The sequence below is a fragment of the Narcine bancroftii genome, chromosome 1, assembly GCF_036971445.1.
Source record: "Narcine bancroftii isolate sNarBan1 chromosome 1, sNarBan1.hap1, whole genome shotgun sequence".
Lineage (NCBI taxonomy): Eukaryota > Metazoa > Chordata > Chondrichthyes > Torpediniformes > Narcinidae > Narcine > Narcine bancroftii.
The window spans coordinates 225,348,734-225,364,408 of record NC_091469.1 but is presented as its reverse complement, the minus strand read 5'-3'; the positions used below and the strand labels follow the sequence as shown (position 1 = coordinate 225,364,408).

At 41.4% G+C, this 15,675-nt stretch overlaps 1 protein-coding gene across 6 annotated transcripts in view; it reads right to left on the bottom strand.

The window, feature by feature from the left end:
* rgmb (repulsive guidance molecule BMP co-receptor b) overlaps positions 1-15,445 on the bottom strand; it is a 196,118-nt gene extending 180,673 nt beyond the window's left edge. For 4 of the 6 annotated variants that reach the window (XM_069892266.1, XM_069892247.1, XM_069892275.1 and 1 more), the window contains exon 1: positions 15,252-15,445. The gene's annotated coding sequence lies outside the window, so the exon portion shown is untranslated. The remainder of the gene's footprint in view (positions 1-15,251) is intronic. The other 2 variants (XM_069892285.1, XM_069892301.1) reach the window with 1 other exon arrangement.
* Positions 15,446-15,675: the final 230 nt, after the last annotated feature.

The window sequence follows — 15,675 nt, the reverse complement described above, 5'->3', positions numbered from 1 at the left end:
AGAAGGATTTAGTTGCAGAGGGAGGCCCAGGTTTTGAAGCTTGCTGACCAGTACTGATGATATGATGACATTGAAAGCTAAGCTGTAATTGATGAAAAGCAGCCTCTGTATGTGTTGCTGCTGTCTAGGTGATTCAGGACTGAGTGGAGAGCCAGTGAAATTGCATCTGCTGTGGAGCGATTGCGGCAGAAGGCAAACTATAATTGGTCCAGGTCTTTACTTAAGTACGAGTTAATTCTGGCCATTACCAAGTCAAAGTTTAGCCCTCTCAAAGCATTTCATCACAGTAGATGCGAGTGCTATTGGGCGACAGTCATTGAGGCAGCTTTTGTTTGGGGTTCTCACTGTATGTGCTCGTGGGCACACACTCATCCACATGAGTCCTGATGAAGTTACTTCAGTCTATTTTTTAATGTTTTTAAATTTAGACATACAGCAAGGTAACAGGCCATTTCAGCCCACAAGTCCATGCTGCCCAATTTGCACCCAATTAACCTACACACTTCGTACGTTTCGAGCAGTGGGAGGAAACCACAGCTCCCAGAGAAAACCCACGCAGACATGGGGAGAACATAGAAACTCCTTACAGACAGCGCAAGATTCGAGCCCCTGTCCTCATTGAGTAAAGGCATTGTGCTAACCACGACGCCAACCATGCCACCCACCATAAATATACTCAGCAATTAGTTCCTCTGAGGCACAGAATTCCAGTTATACATCAAGTGTTAAAAACAGCCACAAAGTGCAGAAAGTCATTTTGAGATTAGTTCATAATGTCCAAAGTCATATTCTGTAAGGAAGCAAAAGCTGGGGCAAAGTTCACATATTTATTTTTTTAATTGTTCAAATGGCATTAAATTCCTTTGTAACAATCTTCTATATATCCAATTCCTTTCCAAGACCAAATGTTTAAAAATTGATTATCCATTGAGAATGGAATAAGTCGATTTTGAATCAAAGGCAGGACAATTCCCCCGGTTCTAATTTCATTGTTTACCTTATTCCAGATAGTAATTAAATGTTTCAACAAAGGTGCTTCCCTCTCCCCAGATAGTAATTTTGATTCCCATTTATATACAAAATCTTCCTGCATCCTTTCTTCTATTTTATCAATTTCTATTTTAACCCATTCTGGCATTTCTGCCTCATCAAAAAATGATGCAAGAAATCTTTTTTTGCTATTTTATCAAGTAAGGGCTTATTTAAGAAATAAACTGGGTCCAACAATGTTATTACCAAAATGTGGTGATGTGGAAATGCCAATTAGCAATAGACATAAACAAACTTATTTCAGCTATGTACACTTTATTGCAGAAGGGGACTCCCAAAGAGGAGATATACAAGTCCAGACAGCAATGGGAGGTGGGTTTAAATATTTATATAGATGAACAAAATTGGTCACAGTTATGTCGAGATTGTACTACAAATGTTGGATATTGATTAGTTCAATATAATTTTTTTTTACATCAATTATATCTCACCCCACAGAAGTAAAATAATTCGAAATCAGACTTATTAGATCAGTGTTTTAGATATGCCCTAAAGTGAGACCTCTTTGGATAAATTTGGCAACTTTTAAAAAAAAAAGCTTACAAGAATCAAATTCCCACAAAACCCAATGTTATTTTTATTAGGTAATATTGAAGGGATAAGACCAAAATTATCAAAAAGAATTTGTAAAGATTGCGTTGGCAGTAGCAAGAAAATTACTTACAGTAATGAGGAAATTGGACAACCATTTAGGCATGGAGCCATGGAACACAGAAATGCATAGCAGTGTTCCTCTGGAATCAATTTAAGGATGTTTTCCCTAAACTTCGAAACCTCTTTAATCTCCTTGGAAGTATTAAAAGATACAAATGGTGAGGGGGTGTCCTCTGGCAACCAAGTTTCTATTCTTATTTTTCTTTCTTTTTCTCTTTTTCTTCTTTCTTTTCTTGGGGTTTTGTTAAGGAGAAGGAGGTTTGAGGTTTTATACCATCATGCATAATGGATTCAATATTAATATTTGAATATTGTATTTTACATTTGGCTATGATTATATGTATGGAAAACTTTAAAATAAAATTTTCAAAAAAGTCTTCAGATTTGCAAGCAAATCACAACTAAAATCAGAGCTCTTATTTTATGCAAAAAGAATTTTTTTTAAAAAATAGCCAAATTAAAGTATGTATCCAATTATTTGAAAAACACAACTGAAATTCTCAATTATTCAAAAAAAATTTTTTGGCAGCAACATGACGTTACAAGTTGAAAAAAAATGATAAATTTACGTATTTATCTTATTTAGTAAGCAGAGATCACATTTTTGATAAGAATTAAACATTATTTCATGATTGAAAAACCTTAGTCTCTTCTTGTTGTTTAAATGCTAATACAAATATTCTGCTGATTGTTAATGGGCTCTTAAAGCAATTTCTCAGCTATCTGAAAAATCCAGATAATCCGAAAAAATGTCCGGTCCCAAGCATTTCAGATAATCGGAAAAGTACTGTACTACCCTACATCTGTAGGAGAGGTAGAAACTATTTCTCATCAACATTTCTCCAAGCATCTGATGAAGGATCACCAACCATGAAATCTAATTCGGTTTTTCTCTCATAGATACTGCTAGCACTTCCCGTTTTTACTCCAGCTGATAACATTGGCCAGTATGTCAATGCACAACTCCTTAACACAAAATATACATTTGTTCCTTATAAAACAAAACAAAAAGAGTAAAAGTAATTGTAAACTGCTTGCTTTCCATATTGTCCAAAATTCTTCTTCGTAAATTGAGCTAGGGTTTTATATATAGATATACAGTATTGTGGATGTTGAATGTGTAGATATATATATATTATAAATATATATATAAAATAATATATGCGACGCTTGTTTTGAAGGGGGAGTCACATGGACATGATCCGGTCCAAGTGGCCTGTCGGGAGGTTTTCAAGTTTGGAGGCAATGGAGTTCTTGACCATGAAGCCTACACCAGATAGGCATCGTTCATCCATAGGCTTGCCAGACCAGTAGAGTGTGTAGCCCGCGCCGCGTTCTTGGAGGCTGCCTACAACTGCAAGGCGGACTTCGCTGAGAGCGGCTATGTCAATGTCAAGTCTGAGGAGTTCATTTGCGATGAGGGCAGACCGACGTTCAGGTCGGTGGCTGTCAGCCTTGTCTAGCATGGTTCTGATGTTCCAGCATGCTAGCTTGAGTTTGTGAGCATCTTTTGAGGGGGAGGACGTGGAGGGGGAGGATGTGAACATGTCCTCGGCCTGCGTAAAGGAACTTTCATGTGCGCAGTACTGGCCCCACCCTTTACACCCATGGTTCATGTGCTGTGGCCAAGCAAGCTGGGACGTGGCAGCAAGGTCCTTGGGTCGTAGGTTTTATATTGGAGTGGCCTTCTCCTATGCAGGTTTCTTACCTGGGCTGGAGGGGCCTGCCTCCCCTCCTAGGACGGACCATACCTGGTCGCAATCCAATCTGTTGGCCTCCGCCTGCTTCACTCTGCCGAGGCCGGGGCCGCCGCCTCCCCCCCCCCCCCGTCCCCGCTCGGATCGGGGCTGCCGCCGCCCACCCTCTGCTCGGATTGGGGCCGGGGCCGCTGCTCCGAATCATGGGTCCTCTACCAGCATCACCTACGGCTCCTAGAACGCTTCCACCAGCATTGACTCCGGTCCATCCTCAACATTCATTGGAGCGACTTCACCAACATCGAAGTACTCGAAATGGCAGAGGCCAACAGCATCGAATCCACGCTGCTGAAGATCCAACTGCGCTGAGTAGGTCACGTCTCCAGATCGCCTTCCCAAGATCGTGTTATATGGCGAGCTCTCCACTGGCCACCGAGACAGAGGTGCACCAAAGAAGAGGTACAAGGACTGCCTAAAGAAATCTCAGTGCCTGCCATATTGACCACTGCCAGTGGGCTGATATCGCCTCAAACCATGCATCTTGGTGCCTCACAGTTCGGCGGGCAGCAACCTCCTTGGAAGAAGACCGCAGAGCCCACCTCACTGACAGAAGACAAAGAATGAAAAACCCAACACCCAACCCCAACCAACCAATTTTCCCTTGCAACCGTGTCTGCCTGTCCCGCATCGGACTTGTCAGCCACAAACGAGCCTGCAGCTGACATGGACATTACCCCTCCACAAATTTTCGTCCACGAAGCCAAGCCAAAGTCAGTCAAAGTCAAGATATATAAAATATATACACACACAAAATATCTACACATTCAACATCCACAATACAGTATATAGTGGCGGCCCGCCACCGCAGAGATCGAGCCGGCACATCGCGCAGCTCGTGTGGTTGTAAACAGCAGAATAACACACTCTAACACATCCCTTAACACAGCAAACCAGCGCAGTTGAAAGTTGGAGCAGTACAAGACCAACAGCCTTAAAAAGGTGCTGAATAACACACTGTCTTTGGCTTGGCTTCGCGGACGAAGATTTATGGAGGGAGTAAAAAGTCCACGTCAGCTGCAGGCTCGTTTGTGGCTGACAAGTCCGATGCGGGACAGGCAGACACGATTGCAGCGGTTGCAGGGGAAAATTGGTTGGTTGGGGTTGGGTGTTGGGTTTTTCCTCCTTTGCCTTTTGTCAGTGAGGTGGGCTCTGCGGTCTTCTTCAAAGGAGGTTGCTGCCCGCCAAACTGTGAGGCGCCAAGATGCACGGTTTGAGGCGTTATCAGCCCACTGGCGGTGGTCAATGTGGCAGGTACCAAGAGATTTCTTTAGGCAGTCCTTGTACCTTTTCTTTGGTGCACCTCTGTCACGGTGGCCAGTGGAGAGCTCGCCATATAACACGATCTTGGGAAGGCGATGGTCCTCCATTCTGTAGACGTGACCCATCCAGCGCAGCTGGATCTTCAGCAGCGTGGACTCGATGCTGTCGACCTCTGCCATCTCGAGTACTTCGACGTTAGGGATGTAAGCGCTCCAATGGATGTTGAGGATGGAGCGGAGACAACGCTGGTGGAAGCGTTCTAGGAGCCGTAGGTGGTGCCGGTAGAGGACCCATGATTCGGAGCCGAACAGGAGTGTGGGTATGACAACGGCTCTGTATACGCTTATCTTTGTGAGGTTTTTCAGTTGGTTGTTTTTCCAGACTCTTTTGTGTAGTCTTCCAAAGGCGCTATTTGCCTTGGCGAGTCTGTTGTCTATCTCATTGTCGATCCTTGCATCTGATGAAATGGTGCAGCCAAGATAGGTAAACTGGTTGACCGTTTTGAGTTTTGTGTGCCCGATGGAGATGTAACACATCCCTTAACACAGCGAACCAGCGCAGTTGAAAGCTGGAGCAGGACAGGACCAACATCCTTAAAAAGGTGCTAGCCAAGCTGCCCAGCTAACAGATCAATAACAGGCTGGGGAAGAAGGGTATTCACATGCAAGAATGTTCCCACCCACTATTGTTATTCATGCAGCTGATGTCAGCCAATCAAACAAACGGTGGGAACTCCAACTCTATAAAAGGAGCCTTTCCAGCCTCAATAAATTTCAGAGCTTAACCTCCCACACTGTGAGTGTGTGTTTCTTTGTATCAGTGGGCTACAATAATAATAAAACCTGCGCCAGTCAATTTACCAAGAAGAATTTTGGACTACATAGAAAGCAAGCAGCTTAAAATTACTTCTACTCTTCTTTTGTATTGTTTTTTTGAAAACAAAAACTACAGCTTGTGGTAAACTTCCAATTCCAATTAAAGCTTATAACTTATTAGAACGCAAGTTCAACATTGAATACATAACACAACCCTACAGTCTGATGATCCAAAATTCTTATTAGGTTTGCTAAATCCACTCCTCCCCCCTCACCTAATTGCCTCCATCTTCCAGTCATCTTTCAAAGACCACCAATCACCTACTGGCCCCTATCTGCCTTCTTCACTCTCAGTCCTGATGCAGGATGTTGAGCCTAAATGTGGGCAATGTTTCCCTCCTTCTCCCCCCCCCTCCCATCAATTGCGACTCAACAAGCTGACAACATCTCAAGAGAGGGCCTCATTCCAAAACCTTGACTACCAATTTATACCCATCAATGCTGCCCAACTCACCGAGTTCCTCAAGTATCCCAATGTTCAAGATGCCAGAATCTGTAGTTTTTTGTGTTTCTCAGTTTAGCAGTGAATTGGCCATTGTAGTTTTTCTATTAATAAAAAGTGATTACTTTGACTTCTTACAGGTTTAACTCGTTACAATTGCTCAGAGTTCATTCCTTTCTCTAACTATAGAATTACATTTTGAATTGGTGGAAAAAACATACATTTATTAAGACTTATCCAATTAAAATGTTACATGATAGTGAAATTATCTTTGTATTGATTCTTATTGAGAAGGATGAGAATAGTTTATGATTGATGATCTCAAGTCTTTTCATAACACATCTCTCAGGGATTTTTTTTCAAATAGCCAAGGATGATAAAGATCCACATGGTCTCAAGTGATATCAAAATGATCAATACTGAAAGAATTCTTCGAAAAATAATCTGTGGTTTAACATTTCCCCCAGGCAACAATGTGAAAATGTTGTTCAAGATTAATCGATGTTTTCATTATGTCCTTTAAACTAGCTGCAAAAATTGAAGAGTGCAAGGCAAAAATTGCTGCCTCGTTTGTACATTTCCAGTTCCCCTGTGCTTCCCATGAGTATAAAAAGTGAAGAGGTCAGCTCATTTTTTAATATGAACTGTTTAGAATGCAAAGGAAGTAGCTTCTAGGAACTGTTCGGATATCTTCGTGCACTCACTGCTAAATGCATTGTACCAGTCTTTGAAATTGTACATTTAATGAGTTTTAAATTACTAGCAAGATTGAAGTGAACGACTATTTCTGAAAATGCATCTAAATGTTCACTACTTTGATTTTAAAATATTAATTTCTTACCCATACAAGACTGAAGAGCCACTTTAGTAATGCAAAAAACACGACTTGTGGTAGTCTTCATTACATTGATGACTACAACCTTCAGCAGTACTCAATATTTAAAACTATTTTCAAAGACTGTTTTAGAGCATTCATTAAACAGAGGATCTCTACAGACGCACTGTGAAGCAAAAACTGCAGGTGCTTGAAATACAAAAACAGAATACAGCAGACACACAACATAAAAGATCAAGAACCCTTTACCAGAACCAGATAAATAAAAAGAGAGGTATATTTTAAGTTGCAAAGAGTGGGAGGTACCAAGGAGAGGGAATGCCTGTGATCGAGTGCAGACTAAAGAAGTTAACACAGCAGCTACTTAAAATGTCAGTTGAAATTAAATAGTTCCAAGACAAATTGAAACAAAGGTTCAACCACATCTGTGGGAAAAAAAACTTGTTTGGAGGGTTGTGGTGGGGGGGGGGGGGGGGGTTGTGTGGTGGTGGAATTAAAATTTATCAAACTCTATAAATTAAGTCCAGAGGAATGCAAGATGTCTCGTCAGAAGATGAAGTACAAGCTTGCATTGCATCATTGGAGCAATAAAGGAATGGTCAGAGTGGGAGGGATCATTAGTGACAAGTGACTAGAAGCTCAGTGTCATCTTTGCAGACTGAATGAAGGTGTCCTGCCTCTTTCAACTCTTCAGTGTAGACAAGGCCCATTAAGCACTGAATGCAATGCAGAAGGATATGTGCCAAATACAGACAGATGGGACTTGCCCAGAGTGCCATGTTAGTTGATATTGAGGGTTGGGCCAAAGGAACTGTTCTGTGCTGTGCGGTTGAATAAATGTATGTGACTTGCTACTTCAAACCTGAAAGGAATATTTGAGTGCTTGACTGGTAAGAAAGAAAGAGATAATAAAGGAAGGTGTGCCATTTCTTGGGGTTGCATGGAAAAATGCTTTGAACACAGCCTTGCATGCCAGTTGTATGCTGCACTGATCTGGGAGATATGCAGAGTAAAATGTCCGCGATTCCAATGTGAACTTTGAAATTAACTAAACAGCATCTCCTCTACACCACTGTAAATTTTGCTCTTTCTTACATCACCTTTCCACGCTCCTCCCCAACTAATTCAAGCATGTTCATGCTTTGAGGCAAGGGAAGAAACCCATGAGAACTTGTTGATAACTACGGCAATTGTTCTGAATTTTCTAGTTTTCTAATCAATCAGTTATAGGGACAGAAAAGGTCAATTGTTCTTAAGATTTAACTCTGTTTATAGCAAAACTTATATCATGATATTGTCCTCTTCTGTCAGATTAATAAATATACTTGGAAGCTTTTTTGATTATATTAATTCCTGGGAAGAAAACACACACATAATTTCTAGGTAAAAGCAAACAACTCAGATCAACTCATTTTCAAAATGAATATACCGTTGCACAGTGATTGGGACAATTAGGCTTGTATTAAAATAGCTGAGTTAATATTTACTGAAGTTTAGAAGGACAAGGGGAGCTCATTGAAACTTATTAAATTCTGATGGGACTAGATGCAAGAAACAGCTTCCCTATGGTGAAGTCCAGATCCAGGGCTCTCAGCCCAAATCTCACCCATGATTATTTTGAATAGCAAGTAGGCTTGAAGGACTGACGTGCTTACTCTGCACCCAATTTCTATTTTTTGATGTTCTAAATTAGATCTTGATAGCTCTGTTTCTCTGCCATATCTTGACTCCACTGGTCAAATGGATTCCAAATTAAATTACTATTGTGCATTCAGCAATGTTGACCATTATAACTTAGATCAATATTATTTAATCAAATGTTTGATCTGCTAAGTTCTTGTTAAGATGGAATATCAGAATTACCCTTGATAAAATAAAATTATAAAATTTCCCCCATTCTTCACATCATTCTGATTTTTCCCTTCTTCCAGTTTTACTAAATTTGGAAAACTCTGAAGTCAATTGCTTCATTGAAAGATTGTGAAGATGGTGATCCCTCCTGCATACTTTGCTTAAAATATGTCCAAGTTATTCCAACTCAAGGATCATTAGTATTAATGTGTGCAAACCAGACTGCCAAGAGAACCCAAATTTCAATTTCATTGGACAAGAATTCAAGTTCTGACTCATACACCTTAAACCTGAAACAATCCAAATACTGAAGATGGTGAAGGATAACCTCAGTGCTGAAAGTTAGATTCTTTGGTAAGGTGTCAGAAATAGGCAAATCAGCATGAGAAAGAATAGCAAAGAGTAAACAAAAGAATAAAAAACGCTCAAAGAAAATCTAACAGGTCAACAGGATCATTAAAACCTGAGCAAAACTGACTTTGATACTAAACCCTTTCGCAGTAGCTTTCAGATTGAAACTTAATGTAGGCTGGATTTTTGGATTTATTTAAACTGGCTGCTCAATGCTGCTTTGTAGTTTGAACTTTCTATTTTAATTGACGAAGGCAGGATCTTTAATTAACTGGATTATGTTGAGCGCAACAGACTAAAAGGCAGATTAGATCAAGAACTGCTTCTTTCAATTTCTCTCTTCACGAGAACACCACAAAACCAAATACATTCTTTCATCTACCACACCAATACCATCTTACAATCCATTATGATCCAACTCAGATTTTTAAAATATTTAAAATATTTGAACAAATTATATTACAGTGAAACCTCATTAGAACGCAATTCGTTAATCTGTTAAGGGGCAGGATGATGACAATCCCCACTGCCTGACAGCCCACCTCCCCGCTGCGGATCATCGGGGGCAGGGGCAGCCGCCACTGCATCTGATCCACGGCTCAGTTGTAACGCGGTATGAAATTTTGGACCCCAACAACCGCGTTCTAACGAGGTGTTACTGTATCACCAAACTGCAAGCTGAAACACCATGGCAAAAATTAGACAATTTCAATGTGCTCTTTCTTAACAAAGGTGAAATCTAAATTCAATGTAAAAATAAAATAATTTTTTGTTGGAAATAAATAGGTCTATTTTTCAGATCAGGCAGAATAAATTGAGAAAATGTAAGTCTCTTAATATTTTGGCCTGAAAACTTAGATTTTTTTTCTATAACTTCTATTTATAGAAGACTTTTAATCCAGGGAAATACTCAAAGAACCCTGAATTACATGAATGCCATATTAAAAAAGAAAATACAGTACTGTTGCTTAAGGTTTGACCACTGGCTACAAGAAAGAAAAATGTAATTTATAGAGAAACTTTGAGAAGTTTTGACCAGAGAACTGCAATGAGAATTGGAACTGCAAGCAGCTGTCAAAACCACACATTGGAGTATGTATGGAGAATCTAATGAGGCAAGAAAAGCAAGAGATTGAGATTTATTTAAAATAAAAGGCTGATAACGAGTTTATGGATCACAATTTAGAAGCCAGCAAGCACGTGATGTCCAAGACATCATCATTGCTTGGAGGTAACAATAATTTGAGGTAATAAAAGCACACACAAGAGTTTTAACAAGATGAGTTGAACTGGAGAAGATGGGTACTATTATGGAAGAGCTTGTCGACACATGTTCTAAGAACAAGCAGCTCAATTGTGCAATGACGTGTTTTGGTCAGAACTTAGACCAGCAATAAAAGGATGGAATTGGTAATGGTTAAACAAAAGTTTGTGGCAGCAGCAGAAAATGATGGTTTATTTTCTCATGGAAAATGCAAGGAGCATTTCAGGAAAGGCAGATGAGCTTAGAGTGTGGATTGGTACATGGAATTATGACTGTGACCATCAGTGAAACTTGGTTGCAGGTGGGGCAGGACTGGCAGCTCAATGCTCTAGGGTTCCATTGTTTCAGATGCAATAAAGCAGGAGGTATTAAAGGGGGAAGGAGTGGCATTTCTCAGGCAGGACTGGCCAGAGAGCTCGTCTATTGAGACAATATGGGTGGAGATGAGTAATGGGAAAGATTTGAGCACACTCATGAGGTTGTATTATAGGGCACCTAATAGTCAGGGAGAATTCGAGCAGCAAATCTGGAGAGAGGAAGCAGACAGCTGCAGGAAACAAAGTCATGATAGTAGGAGATTTTAAACTTTCCACATATTGACTAGGACTCCCATACTGATGGCTTGGAGTTCATAAAATATGTTCAAGAAAGTTTTCTAAATCATTATATAGAGGTACCAACTAGAGAGAGTGCAATACTGGATCTCCTATTAGGGATGCAGACAGAACATGTGACAGAAGTACATGCATGGGAACATTTTGAGTCCAGAGCTCATAATGCCATTAGTTTCAAGTTAATTATGGATAAGGATAGGTCTGGTCCTTGGGTTGAGATTCTAAACTGGAGAAAGGTCAATTTTGAGGAAAGGATCAAGAAAACATTGATTGGGATAAATTGTTTTCTAGCAAGGATTGTTCAGTAAGTAGAAGGCCTTCAAAGGTGAAATTTTGAGATGTTTGTATGCTCCTGTCAGGATTAAAGGCAAATTTAACAGGCACAGGGAACCTTGGTTTTTGAGGGATATTGGGAACCTAGTTAAGAAAAGGAGAGAGGTGTATAGCAAGTAAAGGCAACAAGGAGAAAATGAGGTACTTGTGGAGTACAAAAAAAAGGAAATCAGAAGGGCTAAGGAATGATATGGGGTTGCTTTGGTAGATAATGCAAAGGAAAAATCTACTGGTTTCTACAGGTATATTAAGAAAAAAAGGATAGTTAAAAAATAAAATTGGTCCCCTAGAAGATCAGAGTGGTCAGCAATATATGGAGCAAGAAGGGATGGGGAGATCTACAATGAGTTTTTTTTTGTACCAGTGTTTACTCAGGAAATGGGCACAGAGTCAAGGGAAGCCAGGAAAACAGGCAGTAAGGTCATGAAACCCAAAAATATTAAAGAGGAGGTGCTTGCCATCTTAAAGCAAACTGGTAGATAAATCACCAAGGCCTGACAAAAGAGGGAGGCTAGTGTAGAAACTTCAGGAGCCCTGGTCTTAGCCACAGGTGAGGTGATGAAGGATTGGAGGGTAGCACATGTTGTGCCGCTATTTAAAAAAGTAACCCAGGAAATGATAGGCCAATGAGCCCGACGTCAGTAGTAGGTACACTACTGGAAGGTGTCCAAAGAGATCAGATATACACATATTTGGATAGCTAGGGACTTATTAAAAAGAGTCAACATGGTTTTGTGTGTGGGAGGTCATGCTTAACAAATCTAGAGTTTTTCAAGGTTACCAGAAACGTTGATGAAAGAAAGGCTGTGGATGTTGTCCACGTGGACCTTAGTAAGGTCTTTCACAAGGTTCAGACACTCAGTGTTCATGGTGAGGTGGTAAACTGGATTTGACATTGGTAGCGGATGATTGCCTCTCAGACTGGAAGCCTATAACTAGAGGTATTCCTCAGGGATTTGTGCTGGCGACCATTGTTGTTTGTCAAGGAATACAGGGGTTTGTTCCTTCAATTAATCTGACCTCAACCTGGCAGTAGACGAAGCCATGAACAGACATGTCAGTGTGGGATTGGGAAGTGGAATTAAAGTGGCTGAACACTGGGAGATTCTTGCTGTTGCAGCAGACAGGGCAGAATTGTTCAATGAAGCGAACCCCCCCCCCCTCCATCCCTCCCCAACCCAGCCTGTTTTCAATCTCCCCATCATAGAGGAGGCTGCAACTGGAGCATTGGATGCAGTAAATGATCCCAACTTTTCACTCCAAGAAGGAATTCTGCCATATTGAGCAAATGAAGCAGGTTACTTCTAGAAGCAGCATGAGCTAAATAGCATTCAAAAGTACATTAGCAAATAACAATCACATCACAAAAGCATCAACTTTGACTATCTCTATTAAAGAGAACTTAAGTACCTACCCTTGATAGTCAAAGGCATTATTCCCACAGGATATAGAACAAGTCATTCAGACCCTCTCAACTGCTGTGTTATTTATTACTTCCATGTCTCAGCAGCATGCCCTTGCACTATCTCCACAATGTTTAGCATGTTATTGGCATCTTAAATATACTTAGCATCCAAGCTTCCTTTGTTCTCATGGGCAGATAACTACAAAGATTAGCCACACTCTGGATGAAGAAATTCCTCAGCACAGTCCAAAATGGCCAACGTCATGTTGAGGGAGGCAACTTTTGGTTCTAGAAATCAGTTAGGTCAAATATCATCTGTCAAACCCTATTTGAAGAAAGAGAAGCTGGAGACACACAACAGGTCAAGCAGCACCCAGGAAGAAAAATGGTCAGTCAACACTTCTTGTTGGGACCTTTATCAAAGCTGAAATTGGGATAGGAGATCACATTCATCAAAGGAAGGTGGTGCAGAGTAGGAAAGGGGCAAAGCAGTAAAATAAAGTGGGAGAGGTGGACAGCAGTGGGGGTTGGGGGCCAGGTTGGTAGAAAAGGTGACTGAGAAAAGTGAGAATGGGAACAGGTAAAGGAGAGATGGAAACACTGGAACCAGATACGGATGGAAAATTGGAAAATTCAATGTTCATGCTGTTGAATTTAAATCTATCCATAAACAGGATACGTCATCCCTCAAGTTTACATTTGGCTTCACTTGGTAATGGTTAAAGCCAGGGCAGATGTCTGTGAGAATGATGAGAGGAATTAAAGTGGTTTGCCACTAGTAGTTTCTAACTTGGGCCTACAGACAGAACACTGATTCTTGGTGGCAAGACAGTTGCCAAATCTGTGTTTGGTCTCACCTTGTAGAGGAAGCCACACTGAGTACACTGAATGCAGCAGATTAGATTGCATAAGGTGCATGAAAAACCTTGACTTACTTCAAAAGTCTGTTAGATGACCCTGAACAGATGTTTTTTTTTGGGGGGGGGGGGAGATGTAGGGACACATTTTGCAGCTTCTGCAGTTACAGAAGAAAGTGCCTAAAGAGATGGAAGGATAGGTAAGAGGGCAGAGCAAACCATTGAGTTAAGGAGAGAATAATTTTGTCTTGGGGACTAGTAGAATGGCAAAATGGACGGGATGCAGATTAGTGCTTTATCAATTACAGCAGGGGGGGGAAAAAAAAGACATTTGGTAATGCTGGTGTAGAAGGCCTCACTGAGGCACCCAAGAGGGTGGGAAGAGTTATTGTCCTGGTAGCTGTGGGAATTAGTAGGTTCATAATAAATGCCCATCATTAGAAATTTGATGATTTTAAAGGGGCCACCTATCATCTAAGATCAAAAGGAGAAAAGCACCCATTCCAAAATTCAACCAATAATCTATTGTCGAGACCCCACTATCAACACTCCAGGATCATAATTGTTGAGAAACTCAAGTGAACCAATCATATATATATATATATATATATACATTGAGCACAAAAACACACCACATGGTGGCTATTTTCCTTTTCACCTCCCGAAGCGGCCAAACTTTTTCCACCACCAGTAATTCACATCCCAGGAGAGTGATGAAATCCTCTCCCTTTGCTGAGGATGAATGATGTTCTAACAAAAATTTAAAAAAGCTCAATGCTACCTAGGGCAAAGAAACCTATTTAACTGATATCCCACCCACTACCCAAAACATTCATTCCCTCCCACACCTGAGCACTGATTCTCACGAGTTGAACCACAGCTCTGTGTGGAAATGGTGGCAAGACCATGATTGCACTGGAGAGGATGCAGAAGAGTGTCACCAGGATGTTGCCTGCGATTTAAGCAAAGAGGAGACACCTGATAAAATGTATTTGTTCTTAGGTGCGCAAGTGGCTGACCCAATTAAAATACATAAAATTATGAGGTGGAGATTTAGGGTTATAGTGGTTAATAATTCCCTTCAGAGAGCTGTCTGGGTATAGAGGGCATAGATTTAAGGTAAGGGGCAAGTTTTGAGAAAGAACACGAATCTGGAACACTTTCAGGGGGAATTGTGGAGGCCAGTAGCCCCATAGCATTTAAATAAATACTTGAAAAGTCACAACCTACAAGGCCCAATGTCAGACAATGAAATCTGGACAAATCAGAATTTAATGGCCCCCATAGACACAGTGGGCCAAAGGGATCGCTTCCATGCTGTATGACCCTATTACCCTGCGTCAGTAATGTACATCGACAAAATTAGCAAGATACTCCCCTTGATTACACTCAGCATCAATCACGAACACAGAAACCCCTCCAACTCCCCAACCAGCAGAAGGGCGAGAATTTGTACCAAAAGGAATGGATTCGCTTAAAAAGAAGAATCACAACCTTCTGGAGGGAATTGGCCTTCCCCAGATGCCCAGTACCCAAGGGGGCGAATAACTTTTAAAAGAATAATGAAGTTAAAAGAAGGCTCGCTCATCGAAACACCTCCAACTTTCTGACGAGGGGCTTGTAACGCGGACAGCGAGACTCTGCCCAGCAGTACTGCAGTGAAGGTGGGCTCGCACTGCCCCACCGCCTTTCCTCACACTCACCAGCTGCAAGGTCAGAGGTGTTCCCGCATCCTGCTCCAGCGCCGACGCTCACCGACAAATAAATCAAACTCGAGCCGCTTCCCTCCCACCTTCGGCTACCTGCATCATCCTTTCGCCTCAGCTCCGAGTACCAGGGGCCGCCATCTTGGCTCGCTGAGTACGCGTGCGCAGCCGCGCTGCTGCGGCCCTCTGGGACCTGTATTTTTCTGCCCATGGTTGGGTTGAGGAGTCGGCAGCGGGAGCGTCCATGCGTCACTAATGGACTACAACGCCCATACTGCCGTCCTTCCGCGACTGCCACCCTGAAGCTTGGCCAAATGAGCAACCAGATCGACCTGCTTTTATTTCAGTGACACTTTGATATGCTCCATTGACGTGAAAATAGAGCATGTTGATAGAGAGAAAAAAATGCAAATTAAAATTG